The 24800-nt window shown below is 30.4% G+C and overlaps 1 protein-coding gene and 2 non-coding genes across 4 annotated transcripts in view; all 3 read right to left on the bottom strand.

Annotated features, from left to right (window-relative positions):
- Positions 1-24800, bottom strand: part of LOC129906973 (neurogenic protein mastermind) — a 151505-nt gene that overhangs the window by 111673 nt on the left and 15032 nt on the right. The window contains exon 1 of one of the 2 annotated variants that reach the window (XM_055982972.1): positions 3810-4366. The exons of the other annotated variant lie outside the window; for it this stretch is intronic. The gene's annotated coding sequence lies outside the window, so the exon portion shown is untranslated. Of the gene's footprint in view, positions 1-3809; positions 4367-24800 lie in introns of those variants that run through there. 2 annotated transcript variants of the gene reach the window in all.
- Positions 12235-12306, bottom strand: Trnat-ugu (transfer RNA threonine (anticodon UGU)). Its single transcript has one exon. It is a non-coding gene; the product is annotated as a tRNA-Thr (tRNA).
- On the bottom strand, positions 16145-16217 carry Trnar-ccu (transfer RNA arginine (anticodon CCU)). The gene has a single exon. It is a non-coding gene; the product is annotated as a tRNA-Arg (tRNA).

The raw sequence follows: 24800 nt of genomic DNA on the forward strand, positions 1-24800 counted from the left end.
ATCAATAGAACTCAAGATACAAGCTGTTTTAGCGGTTATGTTTTGAAGACTCTTTTGTTTAATTTATTGTTTGTTTGTTTGGATTCAGAACTTTATAAAAATAGAGATGATATGGTTGGTTAAAAACACTTATAGCTAAAGGTCCTATTTGTCGTATTGCTGAGATTGAAACCTTCTGGCAGAGCATCAGTTCTTGTATTGAGATTGTGAATTCATCCTACTCACATTAGCTGGAAAACATGCGTTGTTCAACCCTCCAAAAATCATATAAACACACGAATTACAGACTTTTGAGTTCGATATCAGGATCAATAAAGCTCTAAGACTGCATACTTGCATTTTGGTTACAACTAAAATCCCAAAATTTACTGAGATTTTTTAACACAAACAGTTGTTAGTATTTAAGTACGCCGATTATTCAGATTTACTGTTGAAGTAAATCACTCCTTTTATTGAATTCGACGAATAGTAAAAAGTGACAGTTTCAATCATCCGTCAAAATATTGACGAAAGAATTTGTCTTAATGTCGGTAACAGACCCTGCACGGCCATCTTTCTGTTCAACTTATTTGGTATTACTGGTATGGATAGAAATTTGACTTCTGGTTTTGTAGGGTGTTGAAGAGTGTCCAGCAACAGAATCCATTTTAAAAATGAATCACTCTTAATATATCTTTTAAAATTAAATCTTCACTTGATGTATTTAAAGTAATTTATTTTAATTTATTTCCCGATATCCAAGGTATGCGAAGGTCAGAATGCTTCACAAAATGTGAAACTTGTGTGTTTTTTTCCCGAAAGCTGAACTGCACGTCTGGCATCATGTTGTCATCACTACAAACATTCTTGAGCTTTCGGAGCATCACCTCTTCGAATAGCTTAGTTTGGTTTTTGAAAAGAGAGGCTGGGTTGTAGTTGATAATGATGTTCCTAAAGCTTACACGGTCAACGAAATCGGTCAACGCGTTGACTCTCTGACGTAAAAATGACGTCACAATCTGTCCCAAGAGTGTCACGTCGTGTGATCGTCAACGAAAAGTGCTGTCATTGCATTGACGGGTACGATGACACTCGCGTTGACACACATTTTTGGGTCAACGCATTGACTATTTTTGATGACCGTGTAATCTCTCTGTCAATGCCATTGGGACGCGTTGACAGGGTTTTAGGACTGGGTGTCATCGCAATGACCCTGTCCCAGCGTTGACGCGGCAGAATTTAATACCGTGTCATCGTTTCAGATTGACATGGTTTTTTGTATAAAAATGTGATGAAAGTTAGATGCGGAAAATATTTTGTAGGCTGATTTTTTGAATGGAGTATCGTTTTGGAGGGAGGGGGGTTCTCATTTCACCTTTTTGGTAATTTTTTTTTTACAAAAAAAAAATTTTCGGTATGACCATGGCATCCATGTTGGATGCAAAAATTTTTTTTTACAAAAAACCAAAAACCATTTGTATATTCCAAACTACATTTTAAGATTATAACCATTAACATTGGGTGCGGCGTTCCTATGCTATAAGCGTTTGAAGGTGGCCATATTGATTTTTTTTGATTTTTTTAAAATCAAAAGTCGAAACTTTTTTATTTTTTTTCTTCTAATTTTTCGGCAAAACTTTAGTAATTTTACATTTATATTTGTTCAACAATCTTATCAGAATTCATTCAAGACTTTTATCTTAAAAGTGCATTGCGTATATCTCGAACTATTTACATTTCAATGCAACCATGTCAAACAAATTTTCGTTTAATTTTTCTATGAGAGCTTTTTTCAAATCTCATTTTCTCTGCTTTTTGTTTCACAAAATATTTTTGGAAAATTAAATTTTTGCTTTGTGTCAAACAGTGTGATCAACAAAGTTTTGCGAGTCAACGCGTTGACACTGCTAAGTAAACGTCACGTTGACACACCTGCGCGTCAACGTAATTTGGGACAACATTGACGCAATAGTGTCAATCGTGTGATAGTCAATGTTTTATGCATTGACGCTGTGAACGTTGACGGTGAGATGACAGAGAGAATATGGATTTTTTCTTGACGTCAGAGAGTCAACGCGTTGACCGATTTCGTTGACCGTGCAATCATAGCTTAACACCTTTCTTATGAACCGCCATGATTTTTTCAATTTATAATGGTTGCGGGAAGGACTGTTGTTGATGAGGATGATGACTTGAAATATCATTATTGTATGCGGGAGCTTGCTTAGAATATAGCTGGAAAAATCACCCGATTCAGCTGATTTCTTCAGCTTGGAGTAGCTTATTCTTTCCGCAATCTTTTGAGGTGCATTGTCAACTGAATCTTTTGCAGGTCTGGTGTCGCTGCTTTTTCCATATAAAGTACCAGGATCCTTTGAGTGGAAGTTTCAATTCTTCTTTGAAGAATGAAACTTATGATGGGTTAAATGGCTCCAGTCACTTTTGGAAACTATGCGTTCTTGTAATGTTGAATGACACTACCGAACGGTAATTGGCATTTGATGGTTTCGGATCCCACTGGTGGTACCTTTGGAGGTGTTTTTTTAAACTGTCAGCTTTTCTGGCAAGACTGTTTGGTGTGGTGTGGTAGATTTTTTGGCGATTCTGTAGCCTTTCTCAATTCATTAGATCTGTGGGTTTCTACTGGTTGTGAAATTTAGTTTATAAACTGTGGAAGCTTGACACTAAGCTGAACCGAATATCTGGGAACTTTTGGTTTTAGTTGGAAAAATCTTTATGATTAATAGGAAAATGTGGGGCTATCACCTTGCCTTCATTGGAAATGGTTGTATCCGTGAGTCTATGATAAAAAATCTACGTGACTTCATTGATCAGGAGTCCTGCACTGAGGGAAAAACTGCAACGTAAAATGTAATATTTTCAACGTTGGTTTAATGTTGAAAAATGTAACATGAAACACTTTTAAAATATAATTGGAACAACGTAAAAAAACTTTTTAATTTTGTTGGACTTCAGCTTTTGTTGCATTTTATCACCCTAATTTCCAACAATGAGATAGCACGCTGATAAAGCATTCGCCTAGAGACCTAAGAGTTGTAAAATAAATTGATGCTTTTTTTAAAGTTGAAACAACTTTGATTTAAAGATGTTTTATAACGGCAAACGACTTTAAAGTAACTATTTGCTACTTTGATTTCAAAATTTTCGTGTTCAACGCAAAATCATTCCGAAAAATAGTTGAATCAACGTGGTTTTCGTTGATTTTAAGTTGTTTATTCCCTCAGTGTGTGATGTGGGCTTTACTGGTGTTACGTCTTACCAAAAATCTTGGCATGAAAACCCTTGAGCACCACTAGGGCTCCCACGGGTTTTCTTTTTTTAAGTTTCTTTTTGAAGACCCACAAAGATCCCAACTTACTCTATATTAAATAAAAAAAAGTACTTATTTCTTAAACAATCAATTGAAAGAACTTCCTCTGAACATAAAAATTAAGTGTAACAATATGGCTTTTGAAAAACAACAAGTTTCGCCACTGTTTTTAAATAATTTTTGTTCAACTTCAAGCTGACTGTAGCGTGTCACTCTAGGGCTCTGACTCTGAAGAAAGTTAAGCAGTTTGTTCTCTGTTTGAAAAAAAAAATCGTTAATCCATAAGTCTTAAATAGTTTTATAAACCGATTGTTCTCTTCCTTATGATATGTATGTTATATTCAAAGCTTAAAATTATTTCACTTTCTAACAAACAAGAATTTATACAGAAAACAACTTAAGCAAAACTACATTTTACAAAAATTCCAAATAAATGCACTTCAGTTGCTTAAAACCGAACAACTTCAACTTAAGCAATTAATTTTTAATTAATATTTACCACTTTACTGCTTCACTTGCATCTCAGAATATCATAACGACATATACTGGTTGACAAAGACCATTTTCTACCCTCGGTGATACTCAATAATTTTTCTTATGAACGTTGCACACTTCTCTTTCTGCTGATTTTCTGTTCGAGTTGATACGTCATCGAGTCTGATCGTATTGTTTGACAATGCGGAAACGCACACTGTATCATATAAGAAAAAAAACTCACAGCAAATATAAAGCTATCTACCAAAGGAAGCATTCATGAGATATTCCGTCTATTCCTTAAAGGCGAAGGTTTAAGCATTTAAATGAGTGAAGACTCAAAACTCTGCTGAGTTCTGAGAAACGTGTGTATAACACACGACGAGCACTAGCAACACTACAATTACTACAATCGCATGGGAGACCGCAGTGGCGACAAACGTTTGCTTTGTTGTACTGGTATGGTTAACTCCAAAACTAAATGCGGAACGTAAGCGATATTTCGTTGCGCGTCTATCGCAAATCCTACCAGGCTAGCAGCACATATAAAAGGCGCAACATCGTGGAATTCTACCTCCGGACTAAGAAATGAACAGAGAAGGGGCATGCTACTGCACATGCACACTGCTGAAAATGAAGTAGACAATTTTAATGGAGGGGTTGGTGTGTTGTGGGAGAGAGGAAAAAGCTTTGCGCTTGTCAATGATTCAAGTCAGTGTTGCCAAGTTTATTTTTTTCAAAAATGTTATTAATATAATAAATATTTTCAATACAAACAAAATAATTAGTTTTAAGTAATAAAAAAACATAAAAATGAACACAAAATACTGAAAAATTTTAAAACAAAAATTCGTGAGCGTGGTTTTCTGGTTTTTAAGACAGCTTTAAATCTATTTTAATTATAATTAAAGTCAAATAGGTTTGAGTTTAGATTTTAAAGTTTGCACGTGCGTGTTAACCCTCTACCGCATACTAACCCATATATGGTTTATAGATTTTATATCGATTTATTCCCGTTATATTGCACCAAATGTCAAAAAGAAAAAACTTTAATAAAACTATGTCTATTTTTTAATAATTAATCGGTTTTTATTATCAGTAAGAGAGCCGTGATTCTGAAATAAAATCATTGTTTCAAGAGCATGTGTAAAGTGCAAATCAGTGAATAAAAGGGTGTACTTTTCAGGTGTTTTTTTTATAATAAACAAGTAAGTTGCATCCAATTAAAAATACATTTCTTATGTATTTACTATACTTTTATGTATATGTTTTCGAACTTTGTTTTTTGTTTTTATAATAATTTTTGTCTTTTTTTGGCGTTTTTTCCAAAACACCATATATGGGTTATCATGCGTTGGCGACTTACATTGCTGATTTTTGTGGGATTTTTTTTTTTGTAAAATGAATTTGAAGACTTTCTATGAAAAAAATATGAGTATAAATGCTAAAACTGGTGATGGCTTTCGAAGTGATGACGATCTAGCTTCAGATTCTGGCCCTTTTTAACATCGAACAAGCCATCTCCGAGCACTTATGCAAATCTGTAATAGCTACAATGTCACGAAAAAGAGGATGCCCTTCAACTTTGGCAGGTGATAAAAGCAGAGATGGAACAAAACAAAGCTCAGGAAGTTATATACAAGTCACGAAAGTCCAGGTCCATCAAATCCCGAAACTCCAATTCACTTACAACAACCAAGGGCAAAAGCCGTTGAATTTAGTGCAAACTGAAAACATCGACCATTTTTTATTTCATTTTGTTCATAATTCATGCAGTAGAGTGTTAAAGGTAAACAAATGTTTTTTTCTTCTTTGCATTTAAAAAGAAGTGAATTACTTTTTCATAGCCACTATTCAGCGGTTATAACATTTTTTTAATAGTAATGTATTAAAAGAATTATTGTAATATAAGACTAATCAAAAAAACTGATGGAATCCATGCATTTGTGGCAACAATGTGAAAGATTATACAGTTAAAATAATTTATTAAATTAATAATAATAATTAATAAAACAATAACTTCCTAGTAATTGTAGATTTGATAAAAACTATTACAATTCTGCAATCCCCTTTGGATGCGCATATTTTTAAAAAAGTTGGCCACCTACATTTCGCATCGAAAAACCAATTTCAATATTTTTTTAAAGAAAAAGTGCAACATTATATTATTCAAATTATAAAAAAAGAAATTTATAAACTTCATTCATTCGTGGTTGTGGTGAACGAAAACGTAAGATGATGAAATTTAAAATACACTGAAGTTTCTTCTTTTTGGTTTTAGTGCAGTCATAAATTTAGTCATTCATTTCAGGCTTATCGATTTTGTACAGGGTGTCCTGTATATAATATTTGACAGTTAAAATCAACACAAAAACATATTTTTTAAACAAAATACTTTAAGAACAAGTAATCATTATTATAAATATATTCTGCATATATATCATACACATGGTCCAGTACATATCTTCAACACTAGGTGTTTCGCTGAACAGAAATGAACGGTTACCACGCCCACTGAATAGAAAATTTCAAATTTTCGGTTTTTTTTCTTTCAAGGTCAACCACTGTGCAAAATTTCAAGTTTTAACGATTGGAATTACTCCATAATTTAATCATTTATTTTCAAAACATTATGAGTCCATAAATTTAAAATTTCCAGGAGAAAAAAAAGTTCAATTTTCTTTAGTTGTGTGTAGCAAAATTTATAAAAAAATGTGTTCTTTTTTCCTAGTTACAGAATACCCTTCTGTATTTACTTTTTGCACCGATCGATAGTTCAAAAGATAAAAAATAAAAACCCATTTGGTTTTTGAACTTATTGTAGGTACTTTGAAAATAAATGGATGTGAAATTAGGTTCAAAATGTTTACACAATTTTTTAAAGTTTATAATAAAATGTTAAGAGTATTTATTTACCTTGAAAAACGCTTTAAACTTAAGATTTTCAGGAACGGCTGTTTATTTTCAAAAGATGTTAGATCGGATATAGATGGAGTAGATACATCATATTTTGAAGCCAGGCGTGGTTATACCAAGAGAATAAATTTAGTTAACAACAATAGTGAAGTGCCAAAGTTGCTAAAGAGCTTGGTTGGGCTCTTACACTATAGCTTTATCCTTTTTTGTTTTGCTAAACCGAAAAATTGAAATTTATGTACTTACATATTTTAAGCTCTCGCTCAAATAACATGAGACAAATTTTAAATTTTTGTTTGCTTTATTTAAAAATGACGGGTGGCAACTGGCAAAATAATCAACAGAACAAGTTTTCATTTGTAAAAGTAGGTAAATATAAAATGATGAAAAATGCAGATACTAATAAGAAAAAAAAACAAAAACAATGGGAGATATGTTTTCTACTTCAATTTGTTGTTGGTTTCCAAATACTTTATCGTTAATATACTTAGGAGCAAAAAAATGGAATCAAATTTTGCATTCTGTAAAAACGATAATTGGTTGTGAAGTAATCGACATACATGAATGTTAATGGTACCATTGAAAAGCTTGAAACAAAAGCTTTAAGTCAGTGCTAAGAACTCAAAAATCCGTTCGTTGGTTCCATCCATCCAACATAAATGAAGTATGTAAGGAAAAAAAAAACTGAAATTAAAACACAAATTATCTGGAAAAATTAACATTTAAAAAAAATTAAGTGCAATTCATTGACAGACAACGCTAATACTATCGTTGGAAAAAAAAAACTGAAATTAAAACAGAGAGTATCTGGAAAATTTAACATTAAAACAAATATGAAGTGCAATTTATTGACAGATAGCGGTAACACTATCGTATGCATTTTTATGTTTTTACCAACAATTCAAAGTAAAAAATACAAGCTTTAAAATGAGACCATGAGACTTTGAATAAAAATATTTTATCCATGGCAATTTTTGTTTTTAATATAATATAATTTATTTGATTCCGTTTTTTTGCTCCTAAGTGTATATAAATTCTTTCAAATAACAGATTTCTTGTGTTGCTAGCAATTTTTCGAACTCAACAGCGAATTGTCGTGATTATATGCATCGTGTTTTATTAAATCCCCAAAATATCTCAAGTTCATGTCAACCCATCATATTGTATCTTAAAAAAAAATTGTGCAGAGTGAACTAAATCACCATCATCTCCTCCGGCCAAATCAATGCCACATTCTTCGTTTTCTTCTGAACTCCCGATACTAAACAGGTGAAAACAGTATGGTCTGTGATTCTGAAGATTTAATTGATATTTTAAACATTTTTGGCACAAGAAGGGTCTAATTTTGTAAACACATTGAAAAGGATATAATGTATTTAAAAATAATGAATCTTAAAAGGATTAATTATGTAATTGTTTTGAGTTACACAACTACTCTATATATGTGTAATGTGTATAATATAATATAACACTGTATATGTATATGTATTTATATAAATCATATAACATTATAAAACAATTGCAAGCAAATTCTTAAATAAATATGTGAAAGGTTAGATTTTAGATCGCGTAATAAATGACAGAATGTAAATGTGTTTGGGATAAGTTAGTCGAGACAAGAAAGAAATTATAAAGGGGCAGTAAAAATATAAAAGTAGTTTGAATAAAGAATGAATTAACCCCGAAATTCCGTGGTGTAACAGTAACTTCGATGGACTATGACGTCAGAGGTCTGGCTTTGATTTCCTGCCTGCAACACCTAAAATAAAAATATTTTTTTCAGGGGTACACCTCTTGCGAGGAATTGACACATTTTTATCGCGGGAGGATCTCAGAAACGTAAGAAATGCAAAGTGAATTCATTTTCATTTCCGAAAAAATCAGCAACTATTTCTTCTTAAGAAATTTCGAAAAAAATTTAACGAGCAGCACATAATGTATTTGTTTCTTTTGAAATTTTTTCCCAACCTATTCTCTAACGATTTTCATAAAAAAATACCTCATTAAAAAATGCAAAAGTAACTTTTTTTCGAAAACGGGTCTAGAATAATTTGTGTGTAATATAAAATACATATATCCAACAAAGGTACCTGCCATAAAACAAGGAATGAATTTCTCGTAAACACAGCCGATTTCAACCAAAAATTTTATACAGAAACGTAAAAATAATGGTTATATAAAAATTTTACAAAATGTTCAAAAAGCACATTTTTGGCTCCGTGAAGAACTGCGACCTCAAAATGTTTGAACTAAATTTTTCTTATGCGTCTATCCACCGTTTGTCTATAAAAAAATGTTTACAGCAACTCTCATACAAAATATAATTTTTTCTAAAATCCCCAAAAAATATTTTTTTTTTTCAAAAACTCAAACAGACATAAAAAAAAAATAAAATTCCCCCAAAAAATACGTATACACCCAGTGTATAAATTACAAAGTCCTTAAAATCCCCAAAAATAACTTTTTTCAAAAATTCAATCGGCAATCGTTTGTCCACCTCGAGAAATGGATACATACAAAAAAATTGTCGTTTGTCTACCCTACGTTTAGGAGATATTCAAAAAACAAAATTTTGTACTGAAAAATTCCATTGCCCATAAAATCCCTAAAAAAAATTTTTCCGAACATTTTAGCACTAAATCTTATCCATAAAACTTAGCATTACTACTACTAGGATAACTTCAATTATTTATGTGTGTTTTTTTTTCGAAAAGCTGTTTCTCAGTGAAAAGTAATCGTATCATGACAAAACATAAAGCATATTAAAGCTTCATTTTTGGTTTGTTTTTCGATTTTAGAACTTTATATTTTATTTGAAATGGTGAAATAGAAAAATCATTAGAACCATCAAAAAACCAAAATTTTCCAAATTTTTTCTATTCCTTATTCTTAGGAAGTGGCGATTTTTTTTCATAAAATTATTATTATTTTTTGAAAGGTTATTCATTTGAATTAAATTTTCTATTTGTTTGACTCTTCTACATTTTTGTTAGACTTCATTATCAGTCATCGAACAAAAAACTTTGAATACACTTCAACAACGGATTTCTTAACAAAAAATGCAAGTATACATTTGAAATCGAAGAAAAATATTCTTACAGAAAAATCAAAAATTTTCAAAAAAACGTATCCAAAAATGCATTGAACCACGATTTATGACCACGTTTTAGGTCAAAATACCGCACTGTGCGTATGGTAGACAAACGACGATTTTTGGTATACGAATAGAACTTGAGGTGGACAAACCACAGATTTGAATTTTTGAAAACAATTTTGGGGATTTTATGGGACTTTGAATTGAAGCTGTGGTATATTTTAAAATGTATAAGTTTATGACTTTTCAGTCCATCTGTTTCTAAATTATTTGAAATCTCTAAATTTCCTTCAGACTTCACAAATCTATGCAAATTTGATATAGAATTGCGTCAGTACAACCAGGGTGAAAGATCCTATTAGATGAGACCATCTATCACGTGGATAAAAAAAAATAGAAAAAATCTAACCCATAGAGACCTACAAAAATATTTTATTTTAATTTAAAATGCCACTTCTTTTACAGTGATGTCTGTTAATATATATTTTTGTTGCACCCAAAAAGTAAACACAAAGAGAAACGAAAAGTTAAACACAAACAGGTTTAATCTACCAGGGAAAAAAAAAAGATATATATATTAAACAGCGCAAAGTTTTATCGCAATAACGATAAATACTCGTAAATAGGTCAATTTAAGTTTCCATCGACGACGACGACAACAATAGTACAATCGTCAGTCATGTCAGATGTCACTATCAATTATTCTAATTGTGCACTATTTTTTTTTTTTCATTCATCAATTTCCTTATTTTCAGTTAATGTCTTTTTGTTTGTATGTACATCTAATTCTTGTTTTCCTTCTTTCTTAATTAATAAATGTCATAAAATCAATTTTATTATAAGTATGTAAATAAATATTAAGTATGTAGATTCGTAGAATACGTTTCGTAGAAATACCTATTCATAGAACGAAATCAGTGTACTACCTATATTTTCTGTTTTCTTAATATAAACAAGATGATAGATTTTTTTTTCACTTCATTTTATTTTTGTTTGTTTGTTTGTTTCTTTTTTTTTATTTTAAGTGCATGTTTGTTAATACAATGATGAGTACATTTATATCGATGTTAATTCAAACAAAATGGTTTGAAAACTTCAGTAACTTCTGTGAACTGGAGGTCGTTATTATTTTAATTCATAAAGGAACAAAAATAAATTACAAAACAGGCCATTTTGCAATTTTCAAGACAAGAATATTTGCATATTTACCTAGTAACTTAGTTGTGATTTATTTTTCTTTTTGAGATTCACAAAAAAGTTATAAACTTGGAAATATGTACATAGCAGATTTGTAGTTACAAAACAAAAAAAAAATGTTATAGACAAATAATCCGGAAATAAGACACCAACAGGATATCATAACTTGATGAGGATTTTTAGAAAAAAAATTTTACTTCAAGGATTTAAATTAGGTACTGTTGTCTCAAAACTCTTTTTACACTGAGGGCAAAAAAATTAATTGAAGTTGAAACATCTTTGTTTCAAAGATTAACTACTTTGATTAATTTTTGCTTTAAAATACGAAAACATTAAAAATTAACCATTTTCCAGGTTCATTTTAAATGTTCATCTTCAAATTTTTTCAATAATTTTTTTTTTTTCAAAATTTAATTTTACAAATAGTAATAAGTTCCGTTGTGTTCAAATAAATTTGTTTGTCGTTGATGGAAGATTGTCCCTCACTCTCATATATATTTTTTTTCTTTAATTTTCTAGAGTTTTTAACTTTGAGGTCTTTACTTTTAATTAATTAATACACATCAAAGGCTAGAAATCACTTTTTCAAAGGCCTTTTTTTTTCCGCCCAGACCATTGTGCGTCGTCGCTCAGCAGTTCAGAACTGCAGTAATGGCGCTCAGAAGTACAGGTTACCCGCTCAGGTTCTACGTGGCCATTCCCATTATTATTTTTGTTAAACAAATAAATAAGAGCATCGAATTTTAAAAACTCAATTAGTACTTAATTACATAAAATTAAATTTTTCCAATTTTTTTTTCGAAATTTTAAAAATTAATTTTTCAAAAACTGTGACATAATGGCTTTGTTTGAAATTTTTGTAAAAGATTAGGGTTTTGGCTTTACAAAAAGGTATAGTACGTTATTGTAGGTGTAACCGTTGATTTTTAATAATTTTTTTCCGAATTAAGTTTTTTTTTTTAAATTGCTTTTCCCCCCTCCCATACGATTTTTTCTTGTCTCTTCCCAACCTACACGCTCTAGCTTTTTGGCACATTGCTTAAAGACATCTTATGCTATAATTTTTTTTTCGAATCAAATATCTTCGTTCATTTCACTTTTAAAGCCGACTAAATAGAAATTATTTTTTTTTTCTATTTTACAAACAGATTAATATTACAAAGATCTTTATCGGTGCTAATTTCTAAACATTGCAATATTTATTCTATCTTCAAAAAAAAAAAAAACCAACAAAAAAGAGAACTGCCTCCTGTGAGGATTGAACTCACGACCCCTGGTTTACAAGACCAGTGCTCTGCCACTGAGCTAAAGAGGCCGATGAATTTCTCGTCACACAGTGTATTAATGTTTTTTTGTTGTTAATTTAATACTCTTATTTTATTTCACTGAACAGTGAATACCTAGTTCGATTGAATTTGTTTGTATTTGCCGTATTTATGTACATATTATGTACTTGTAGGTACATATTCATTTATTTTTCTCTCTTTTATAATTTTATATAAAGTTTTAACCTCCATAAAATTATTTTCAATTATATTTTCAAATATGATTTAAGATATTTTAAGGAATGGAGGAAAAACAATTAGAAACTATGTTAGTAATTACTAAAGATTAAAGGAACAAATGTAAGATATTTTTTTTTTGTGTGTCGGTATGTATTGATTTTTTTTTCATCAGTTAAAATGATCAGGAGACTAATCATCCACAAGTATGTTATAGTCCAGTCCATTTATAATTTGACCCAGCAGTTTGTACCACCACCAAATTTTTTTGCTCATTCGATAGAGCATTGGCTGAATATCATTACCTTGATTTTTCGCACTCACGAAATTCACCTTTCGGCCGCCATCTTGGATTTTAGTTTTTGTTGAATATCTCGATTTCTATTTATCCTACATAAAAGTTGTGTAAACAAGAAACGTAGGCAATTAAATTTCGCTTCTTTTATGTTAAGAACACTTTTTCGATATTCTGAATATTAAAAAAGTACAGAGCCAAAAATGCCAAGCCAAACTGCTGGGTCATCCATGCATATATGAACATCATAAATGCACTGGACTATGTATATTGTTTACGTAGGTACCATGGATAATTTTTACCAAGAAGTATGAGTACGAACACTGAGAGTACAGACAAAACAAAAGTAGGCAACGAGTAACAAAAAAACGTTATTTTTACCGACTTCCAAAAAGGAGGAGGTATTCAACTCGACTGTATTTTTTTTTTTTTGTGTTTGTTACCTCATAACTTCGAACTGAGTGAACCAATTTTGATAATTCTTTTTGTATTGGAAAGCTGGTGGCTGCCATGTGGTCCCATTTCAATTTCGTTCAGTTCTGGCCATAAAAACCATAAAATCCAGTTTTAGCCATATGATGGAAGTCGGTTTTGTTGATTTTGTTTTGATAAAAATGATTATTACAGGTTTATTTGTCGGCTGAGGATATAATTTTGTTTTATGAGCAAAGGCATTTACCCAGCAAATGTTTTTCTACGATTTCAACTGTAGACTGTTATCTAATTTGTTTACAATCATTTTAATTTTTTTTTGTAATCTAAATTCAAATCAAAATTAAAAAAAAAAAAAAAATAAAGAGGTACAATAAAAAAAAAACTAATGAGACAGTAACTTTTTCTTTAGATTGCTATTTTGTATTAGTAATTTCATACTAAGTACACACTTTTAAATTATTTTGACCACGAAAGAAAGTATACTATTAGATTTCTTATAAAAAAGAATTAAAAAAAAAAAAATTAATGATTAGAGTCATTAAAAAAAAACTTTTTTTTATTTTCATATAAAAAATTTCTAACATTAAAAAAAAATTGGTAAGGCATTTTTATGAACATATTAATCAGCTAAATTTAAACAAAACTCATCAACCCGTTTATCAAAAAAATGAAATATTTTTTAAAACTTCAACTTCCCCTCTAGGGAATGGGAAGGGTATGGTCGTATAGCCCAATTCAAGACAAAACGATTTTGTATTTGTTGGTGATTGGAATGTGTTTAAAAGATTCTTGAGGAGAGTGAAGAGTAGAAAAAACAATAGACAAATGGACAATTTGGTTGTTTTTTTTTTATTGGAATTTTTTGGTATCAACTGGGAAAGCGAAATTGGTATTGTTTTTGTGCAGTAGGAGGCCATGGCACAGAGCAATAGGAAGTTGATTGCAGAACCGGCATCGTGGGTTAGAGCTAAAGGGTCGGCTCAGCAGTTTTTCTAAATCGCCAGCTTAACTGAAGCCACCTATGCGATAAAATAAGAAAATTTTCAACTATGTCTCTCTTTCTGTGCCACGTAGTTGACTGTTATATGTTCTTCTCTTGTTCTTTTTTCTCTTGTTTTCCAGCCGATGGGGTAAGTTTCCCAAGTTACAGTGTTTCTAATCCGTAGATTAATCTTGGGACTATATTAAAATGTAATTTAATGTTTTTGCATAAAAAAAGCAATACCAAAGATCACTTAAACTTTTGAGATTCCATAGAAGAGCTTAAAGTCATCGGCGAAAATAAGAATTTTGGAATACAACATTTACTTGCATATGTCATTGATAAAAATAATAAACATAGAAGTGGTTCAAAATGACTTCCTTGATGAACTCCAGATAAAAAAATAATAACTTAACATACACAGTTCTTGAAGCCTACATGCCCTGCTCAGAAACCACCACATGTGAAAAAAAAATAAAAAATACTTAAAAATTGACTGCAGTAAAGACACTTACACTTATTTTTATAAAAAATAATTTAATGTCAAGCGAATTTTTTTTTTAGCATTAAAAAAAAACATCAAAATCTATTAAGAAAAGTAAAATTTGGTTCTATGAAAAATTTTATATTCAGTTTTGTTGAACATGGTATTAGTTTTTGAGTTTTATCATGTAATTGTTTAACTTTTTAGATATGCAGGCATGATACTGCGCTTAACATCCAGTTTACGTAAATCTTGATACGATGTAATCGAAGCAATTTTTGTTGGTGTCATATTTGTATTAGATTATTATTTTCTTATTTTTCAATTTTCTCAAAAACTGGAAGTCATGGAAACATATAGTTGTTTCATAGGAAATCAATTAGGGCAGTTTTCTGTACTTAATTTTGTACTGAAATTCACATTCTTGATAAAATTAGTATTCAACGTGTTTTTTAAAATTTTTTTTCCCCAAATTTCAACTCTAAAATCGATTGTTTCAAAAACTATTGGTTGAAATAACTTAATTTAAAAATTTAAATTAACAGCCCTATTCTGCTATTCGATTCACGTGAATCGAAAGATTTCATTCCTTAATCACGTCAAACAGACTTTGAAAAATCTCAACTTTTCGAAAGCAAAGTGATGTGCCCCGCTATTTTAGAATTTCTAAGGAAAAATAATTTGCTTAAATTTAATTTAAACCCCCACTTAAAGGCTTCTTATTTTAGACTTTCACGTGAATCGAATAGCAGAATACCGTCGTAAGTGTTTAAAAAATTTAAGCTTTTGAAAAAGGTATCATTTATAACTGTAAGTGTTACCGCTGTTTTTAAATATTTTTTCCCTTCCTGCCTAAACGGGGGGAGATAGACCCCCCTCCCATAATAAAAAATGATTGCATTGAACTCCTTTACAAAAAACAATTATCAAATCTTGGCGCCGCAGTTATCGTACATGTGTTCATATCATCTTTTTTTTAACTTCTCAATGGGTAAACTAAATTCTATAAAAGTTTCAACTTAACAAGACCAACTTTTTTCTTAAATTTTGTTTACACTTTCAAGGTCATGTTTATATATGAAATACAGGGCTGAAGCCTGCTACACCAAGATTATTTTACTAAGCATGCTATAAATCATCACTATAAGAATTTTTAGCTTCACAAGAGATACCTTACTCGGATGTGCTACTAGCTCTTCGACTACAATATCGCACGCAAAACGAGCAAGAAAAACAAGAGAACGTTTACAAAAAAAATAACATTCTAGACTAGAGCCTGAAAATTTCGAGTGTGGATATGGATTTAGTAGTTTAGTCGATTCACATTTAAAAAAATTCGCACTATCGTGGGATTATTGTAATTCATCTATATTAATTATTATAATTATAATACAATTGATACATCTTATACATAAAAAATGAAATTAAGATAGAAAAAAAAAGTTATTATGGCTCTACCCCAGATGGGACTCGAACCCACAATCCCCGGCTTAGGAGGCCGATGCCTTATCCATTAGGCCACTGGGGCAACTTAATTTTCGGATGACAAAGTAACTATATCATACTTGTGAGATATTTTTCACAGAAACGCAAAAATAAGATACACAAAACCAAAGAAAATCAATTTATTCATTCATGTAACGAGATAAATTGATGTTTTGCAGAAAATTATTTATTTTCCGATAGTTATTTGTGTTCAAGGATACCAACGAGTATATAAAAATATAATATTTTAAATTTTATTATAGGAAATTTTTTTAAATGCAATGTTGTTTGTATTCATACAGTGAATAATTATATTTCATAAGTTAATCCTATTCATCTCTTCGTTTTCCCATCAAATTCGTGAGATATGCTCAGTGACAGTTGTGATCAAGTGGTATACGAGGTTTATTTGGGTTTTCCAGTGTTAACAAAACTGTGAAAAAAATTTTTTGTGGAATGTAGTCGTATAACATTTGTTTAAATTTTTTTTTGATGCCGAATATAATGACATTAAAATCAAGTCAATATGATTACTCCTAGACAAGTTTTTGCGAATTTAACGCAATTATTTTTGTATTTTCACAACAACACGTAAAATATATTCTTTCTACACATTAAAAAACACCCTTTAATATGCGACAAAAAAGACCTCATTTTTAATAAACCTCGCGTAAGATTATCAAATATACACTATTGATTGGTTGGTAGGGGTAACCCGGCATAGTTGGCTCCAGGGGCAAGTAGAATAAATAAAAGGCGAGAGTCAATAAAAGAATCAAGATACAATAGGTGGTACAGCGAAGTAATGGTAGAGGGTATCCCGCAATATTTGAAAGCGAGATGGAAGACGGAAAGAACGAGAAGAACAGCGAGTGAAGGCAAGGAAATGCGGTGAGAGAAAATGTGAGGATGAAGAAGAAACGTGAGAGAGTGTGATAGAGAGATGCAGGTAGGGTAGAAGTGCAAAAATAATAGGGGAAAGGATGAGTTAAATAATGGACCAAGCAGGGACTAGAGAAGAATGGATTAAGCAACTGGAAGAGGTTCGAAGAAATAAGATGAGAGAAAGAGAAGAGGAGGGGGAAAAAAGATGTGAAAACCTTTAACCCTTAGAGGAATCAGTAAAAATAATACAATACAAGAGCAAAACTGATATTTCTATTTACCGAAAATCGACTTTTGCTGCTCGTTTTCTAGGAGCATACTCTTCTCTTTACAGATTGATAGACAGAGACAATTATGTCAACTCTGCAACAAAATACTGTGGCAACAAGGAATAACAACATAAGTCAACTTATGTCGAAATTGAGATTTTCAAAAAATCTGATGCACAATAAGCGATTCTATCTACCATATTTTTTTCATATTTTTATCTTAAGCGGTTTATGAATTACAGGTAAAAGAAAAATGACACTAGAATTGACTTCTTATGGGAAGCCAAACTTTCAAAACGCTCTCCTGAAAAGTTGTAAAAACTGACTTATGTTGTTTTTCCTTGTTGCCACAGAATAAAAGTATTGCAAAAAACCGTTAATTTCAATTTTAAATTTTGAGCAGAGCGCATCGTAGTCCAGTCAAGTTATACTTTTGCTGAGAAATAATTCGCAACTGCAATTCGGACTCAAAATATGAAAGTACACTAGTACAGAAGCTAAACCCCCCATTTTCCACAAAAATATCGGGACGACTTTGGCCGCCATTTTGTTTTGAACAGTTTTGCGAGTATCGCTTGTAGTTCGGCTAGTTTAGGTGTTAGAGAAAAATGTTATGAGACAAAATTGTAGTAAATTTTATTTCCCACAAAATAACTTTTTACTCTAAAACCTACCCTTTAGGAATAATAATGAATTTCTTAAAATACTATATTCACTTTTTTTTATATTCACCATAACTTTTTTTTAAAAACTTTTATCAAAAAATTGTTGTTATAAAATTTGAAGAACTATTAATTATCTATGTTTGTCTCATATAAAGTTTTTTTGTCCGAGTTACCGTTACCTCACTAAAACGAAAAACCAATGAAAAAAATTAGCAAAAACAGGGTGAGGAGTGAGTACGATAACTGTGGTGCCGAGATTTGATAACAGTTTTTTGAAGAGGGGTTCAATACAAATATTTTTTAATATGAAAGAGGCGGTCTATCTCCCCCCGTTTAGGCGGGAGGGGCAATTTTCTAAAAAAAACAACCAAAATAAAAAAAAATATTAAAAAACAACGGCAACACTTACATTTATGAATGATACGTTTTTCAAAAGCCACAATTATATGCATTATTATAACTTTTAAATAAAGCCATTAAAATTTATAGTTTTTGAAATAATCGATTTTTTAAAAAAAATGTTTCCCTAATTTTAACTTTGAGATCGATTATTTCAAAAACCGTAAATTTGAATAGCTTTATTTAAAAGTTATAATAATGCATATAAATGTGGCTTTTGAAAAACGTATCATTCATAAATGTAAGTGTTGCCGTTGTTTTTTAATATTTTTTTTAAATTTCGGTTGTTTTTTTTAGAAAATTGCCCCTACCGCCTAAACGGGGGGAGATAGACCGTCTCTTTCATATTAAAAAATATTTGTATTGAACCCCTCTTCAAAAAACTGTTTTCAAATCTCGGCACCACAGTTATCGTACTCACCCCTCACCCTGTTTTTGCTAATTTTTTTCATTGGTTTTTCGTTTTAGTGAGGTAACGGTAACACGGACAAAAAAACTTTATATGAGACAAACATAGATAATTAATAGTTCTTCAAATTTTATAACAACAATTTTTTGATAAAAGTTTTAAAAAAAAAGTCATGGTGAATATAAAAAAAAAGTGAATATAGTATTTTACGAAATTCATTATAATTCCTAAAGGGTAGGTTTTAGAGTAAAAAGTTACTTAACATATTTTGTGGGAAATAAAATTTACTACAACTTTGTCTCAAAACATTTTTCTCTAACACCTAAACTAGCCGAACTACAAGCGATACTTACAAAACTGTTCAAAACAAAATGGCGGCCAAAGTCTAAAAATCTAAAATGACTGGACTATCGTTAGTAAGATATCGCGGAAAAAATAACAAGTTTTTGGATTCGTAAGTAATTTTTTATTCTGTTTTCTTCTCTTCTTCTGTAGGGGTGTTTGTGTTTAACGTCAAATTTTGTTAAGGAAAAAGAGTGTTTGTATTCATAACACCTGCTAATTTTATGTTATTTTGATTTCTGAGTACCGAGTAAGTTTTTTGAGTGCTCAAATACCGATCGGGTTACGTTGATTTTTTTTTTTTTGGCTCATAGAGAAATGACAACGTATGTAAGAAGAACAACAAGAGGGACGATGAAAAACCATTTTTGGAGGAAAAAGCATACGATATGTGCTCATTAATATGGGACTCTATATTTGTATGTATGTAACCATGCAAATATAAATTGACCCGACAACCAAATGTTGTCAATTTGACAACCAAATGTTATCAATTCGATCACCAAATTGTGAATTTTACAATTTTGCTTTCAAAATGTAGTATGTAGTAATGTAGTAATTTTAACGATTTTGTGATCAAATTGACAACATTTGGTTGTCGGGTCAATTTCTACAACCTATTTTGTTTGGCCAGTTTACCTCCAGTTTACCCCCGTTCTGGAGTAAATTGAGCAACTTAAGGTCTTCAGCAACTTTTAGAAGACTTATTTCTTCATAAAGCAAAAACAATGTGCAAAATTACCACAAAACTCCTGTGGAGATCGTTTGCTGATGACCAACCACTAATGGGGGAAGTATCGTAATCTCAGTTTTAAATGTAGATAGGTATGGGTGGCTTAAAAAAAATTGTAACTTTTTTGTAGACGTCACACATAGGGGTATATCAACAATCTAAGCGACCAAAATCATTTTTTTAATTTGTTTTACTTATTATAAAAAATGTATTCGGGCTATATTTTGAGTAATAAACGATCAATCTGAATAAAAAAACCGGCGCCTGAAAGCTGAATAAATAAACAAGAAACACTAGAACAACTTTTCTACGTCACTCAAGATTTTTAAGTGAAATGCATCAAAACATTTTAGAAAATTTAGATTTTTCGTGTGTAGAACACTTCCTGACAAAGATAACACGACAATTTACTTCAAAATCTATGGATAAATTATAAAGATATAACCATTTTTGTAAACTCCATGTTGGGGCCAGATCGTTTTTTGTTAGATGTTTTTTTTTCAAAACTTATTATCTTTTGTTCAATATTTTTTATTTTTTTTTATAACGATGAGAGTTCTTACAGTAAACAATTAACTTAATGAATAAAAACGTTATTTTAATTAAAAGATGTTTTTATTGGTTTTTAAGACAATCTTGCCCCCACTTCCCCTATCCTTTAAAAAATTTCAATATTAAAATATTGTAAAACACTTAAGAAATTATATTCAGAAAAGAGAAAAAAAACGATATTTTTACTAAATAGTCCATTTTTATCTTTTGAGCATTTATAGATATTGAGCATGTAACGGAGAAAAGAAGATAGATTGGCTTTAATTAAAATGACCACAAAAATTGAATACGGCTAACATTTTTAGATTTTTGAGATTTGATTGAGACACAGAATTGTATATTATAGTTCTGGGGCAAAAAAATATTAATTTAAATAACCAGTACATATTATCATTGTAACCAACCAGGTTATAACTAAAAAATTTAATATACCGAAATGTAGGAAATTTATAATATATTACAAGAACTTTTTCGCTCAGATGAACCTTAATCGAGAACAAATTTAATTCATGATCATCTCCGGAAATTTAACATTTTTTTCTTCAACAACTTTTTATACAGAAACATTATACAAAACAATGTTTGAACAAAAAATTCCATTCTACAATAAATATATAAAAATAATATATACATATGTATATAGAAGGCGCGAAATCATAAAAACTCATTTTCCAAAATGACGACCAAACCAGACATTTTTCGGACAAATAAACGAAACATTATTATTAAAATCCTTTCTAAAAATTGTCAAATGATTCCCTAATGCCTGTAATATTAAGTACATAGTTCGTTACCTAATACGAAGTGCGATGAACATGATAAAATTGACTAAGATACATACATATGTGCAATAATTGCATGCATAAAATTTTATTTTTTTTTTGTCAATAATAAACAAACATATATTTTTATATGGAGCTACTATCTTAGATATTTGTGCTTTTTATATGAATATGAAGTCTGAATTGCACTAGATTCCAGATCTCCTTTTTGGCTTGACAAAATCATTTTAGAATAATAAACGAAAGCAGACAAAAAGCTGAAAAATCATCAATTTCGGAAAACACGTTCACAAAGAATTGTGATAGAGGGGACACCAGAACGCGACTTCAACCCTTAAAATTCAGACTTCTGATAGCAAGCAGAAAAACACACCAACTTTACCTACTCAAGATTTTATATTTATTCAAAAAAATAAGATACAAGCAAGGCAAAGAAGAAATAGTAATTACAAAAATTGTGTGCATGCTCCTGCTGCTGTAAGTGTACAGCATTTTGCCCACAGTTAGAGAACTAAAACTAACTATATGTGCGCTTCGTTCAAACAATTGTATGGGTGCAAATAATATTCACTGCGCATGTACCTACAAGTCGCCAGACGAAGTTATAAACATTAATTTAAGTGTTGTCAGACTGAAAGTTGTAAATAATCCTCCTGTAGAAAAGTTTAATACAATTTTGGTTTGGTCGTTGAAATGTCAATCTTGATTCGATCGAATGTAAAGTGTGGTGCTTTGAACGAAATAAAGACAATGGATTTGAATATAAACAAAGTTTAAAATTAGGGAAACTTAACTTTTTTTGCTTGCGATATTAATTTTGTATTTATTTTCTCAAGCGGATTTGCAAATCTCTTAAATAAAAAATCTATAAGGTAACGAATTAGCCTGTTGTTCTTTCTATGAGTGTGAACTTATCAAAGCACTTTTCGCAATTGGGAGTAGTTTATTGTTGGTAATTTAATTAGTTACGGCAATTTCGATTTTGTTGCTCCTGGATCGAAACTAGGTACATATTTGGTTGCTAATTAAGTTATGACAATTTTAAATTTTTTGCTCCATTATAGTTTTGGAGTAATTAAATTTTTTCGCTTAGTTCGTGTGATCTTATGGAAGGACTCCCCGACTCCCCTGGGTCGATTTCGGCAAATTTTAGTTTTTTTGTTCCGTTAGTTTTGGAGTTATTGAAATTTTTCGCCCAGTTCGTGTGAACTTAGCGAAACACCCACCATGGATCGAATCCAAACTAGGTCCATATTTCGTTGATATTTTGTTGCTAATTAGTTACGGCAATTTTGTTTGCTCATTCAGTTTTGGTGTTTTGGTTATTTCGCTCAGTTCATATGAATTTAGCAAATCCAAAATAAGTTTATATTTTGTTGTTTTTTTAATGCAGGATAGTAACGTTAATTTAGATTTTGATGCTCCGATAGTTTTTATCTTTTTTTATTGTTTCGCTAAGTCTATATCAACTTAGCGAATTCAAACTGGGTTTATATTTTGTAACTATCTTTCAGCTAATTAGGTGCACGAACTTAGATTTTGTTGCTCTACTATTTTTGCAACTTGTTTTGTTTCGATAAGTTGATGTGAACATTAAATTCTAGAGAAGTTGCTTCCTATTTTTAATTTATTTTTTTTTCTATAAGAATCCCAATTTAAGTAGGTACCTACAATCGAAGCCTTTTATATAGACAAACGAACCTAAACTGGAAGCGCTCTGAGACTAATTGTGAAACTATTTGTTTAAATAAAAATGTCATGTTAATAAATAAAAAAACTAATTGTGAAAAATACCTAACGTGTTTTTGTACTGTGAAGGTGAACAACAATAAACGAATAGGTACCTACTTTTATTTAAGCTTAACAATCATTTGTTGTTTTCTTACGTGCAAAATTTTAATGAGCTAAGTACCTACTGAGTTACCACACTTAAAAAAAAAATAAACTTCTCATTGTTAGGATTGGAACTTTATTTGTTTTTTTTTTTCAGGCAAAAGAGTTGCAAAATACAAAAACAGTATTTTTGTTGCTCTTCTATTATGTAGGTAGATCCCAACCTACAGTTATCATTTTTTTTTTATTTGATTCAAAAATATTATAATCTTCAGGTTTTCTAAAACCCAGGAAAGCCCAAGAATTTATAATCTTCAGGTTTTCTAAAACCCAGGAAAGCCCAAGAATTTTTTTCGTTAGCCCATTTTTTTTTTTTTTTTTTTTTGAAATGAAAGTTCACAAAAAATAATTTTTTTATTCAGTGTACAAATTGTTGATTTTGCACTGTGGTTCGTTTGCCCCTCTTTAGCCCAGGATAGTCCAACTATTTTTTCTTTATTCCACCATTTTTCAAAAGATACAAAAAAAAAACCTTTTTTTCATATCAAAGTGTATTAAAACGAAAATGAAATCCATTTTAAAAACGAAATAATTTTTTTTGTGCCTGGTGCAGGTAAGTGCATTTGGTAACTTTTTTTCTGATACAAAATAAAAAAAAAATCTGAATTTGCACTATTTTGAAGGCGCTTTGTGTTTTTTCAAAGTAAAATGTACGAATTACCGACAAAATTTGATCGGCAATAAGATTTAACTTCACATAATAATACATTTTCATGTTTATGACGAATAATCACTTTTATAAATTTTTTGTATTTAAATAAGTAATAATAAAAAATAATCTATACCAAAATTTTTAACCGTGTACTTACATTTTGGGTTAATTAGAATTTTTATAGAAAACGAACTAAATTAAAAATATTAAGCAACTTATCTAGAATTTGATGTTTCGCTAAGTTCATATCAACTTAGCGAAACGAATCAAATTGCGAACATAATAGAGCAACAAAGTCTAAGTTGTCGCACCTAATAAGCAACAAAATAGTAACAAAATATAAACCTAGTTTGAATTCGCTAAGTTGATATAAACTTGGCGAAACGCAAAAAAAAACAAAAACTATCGGAACAACAAAATCAAAATTGACGTTACTATCAAGCAACAAAAAAGCAACAAAATATAAACTTATTTTGGATTCGCTATGTTCATATAAACTGAGCGAAATAACCAAAACACAAAAACTACTGGAGCAAACAAAAATCAAAATTGACGTTACTTATTAGCAACAAAATATGAACCAAGTTTGTATTCGATCCAAGGTGGGTGTTTCGCTGAGTTTATACGAACTGAGCAAAAAAAGTCAAATTGCCGTAACTAATTAGCAACAAAATACCTGGTAAACTACTCCCGATTCGATTTGCTTCGCTAAGTTCACACTCATGTTCTTTCTCTTCTTTGTCTTTCTTTGTTGTATTAAAGGGTGCGTTCAAACAGCTAAAAATAAAGCTATCGGATAGCTTTTAAGTTGTTTTTTTTTTTAGTTCAAGTTTATGCGTAAAATGTATAAAAAAGTATCTTTGAAGTTCTTGAGCTCATGAATTCAGTCTTTTTAAATCGAAACCATATGCGATAAGTTCATTTGAAGTTTTTGTGCCAGTGTTAATATTATTGAACTCACATTTATACATATCGTCTGTCGTGCGTCAAAGTGGAATAAGTTTTTTTTTACTTTTTTTAGTTTAAGCGTTGTCGTTGTCAATTT

This window comes from Episyrphus balteatus, chromosome 1 (assembly GCF_945859705.1).
Source record: "Episyrphus balteatus chromosome 1, idEpiBalt1.1, whole genome shotgun sequence".
Taxonomy (NCBI): Eukaryota; Metazoa; Arthropoda; class Insecta; order Diptera; family Syrphidae; genus Episyrphus; species Episyrphus balteatus.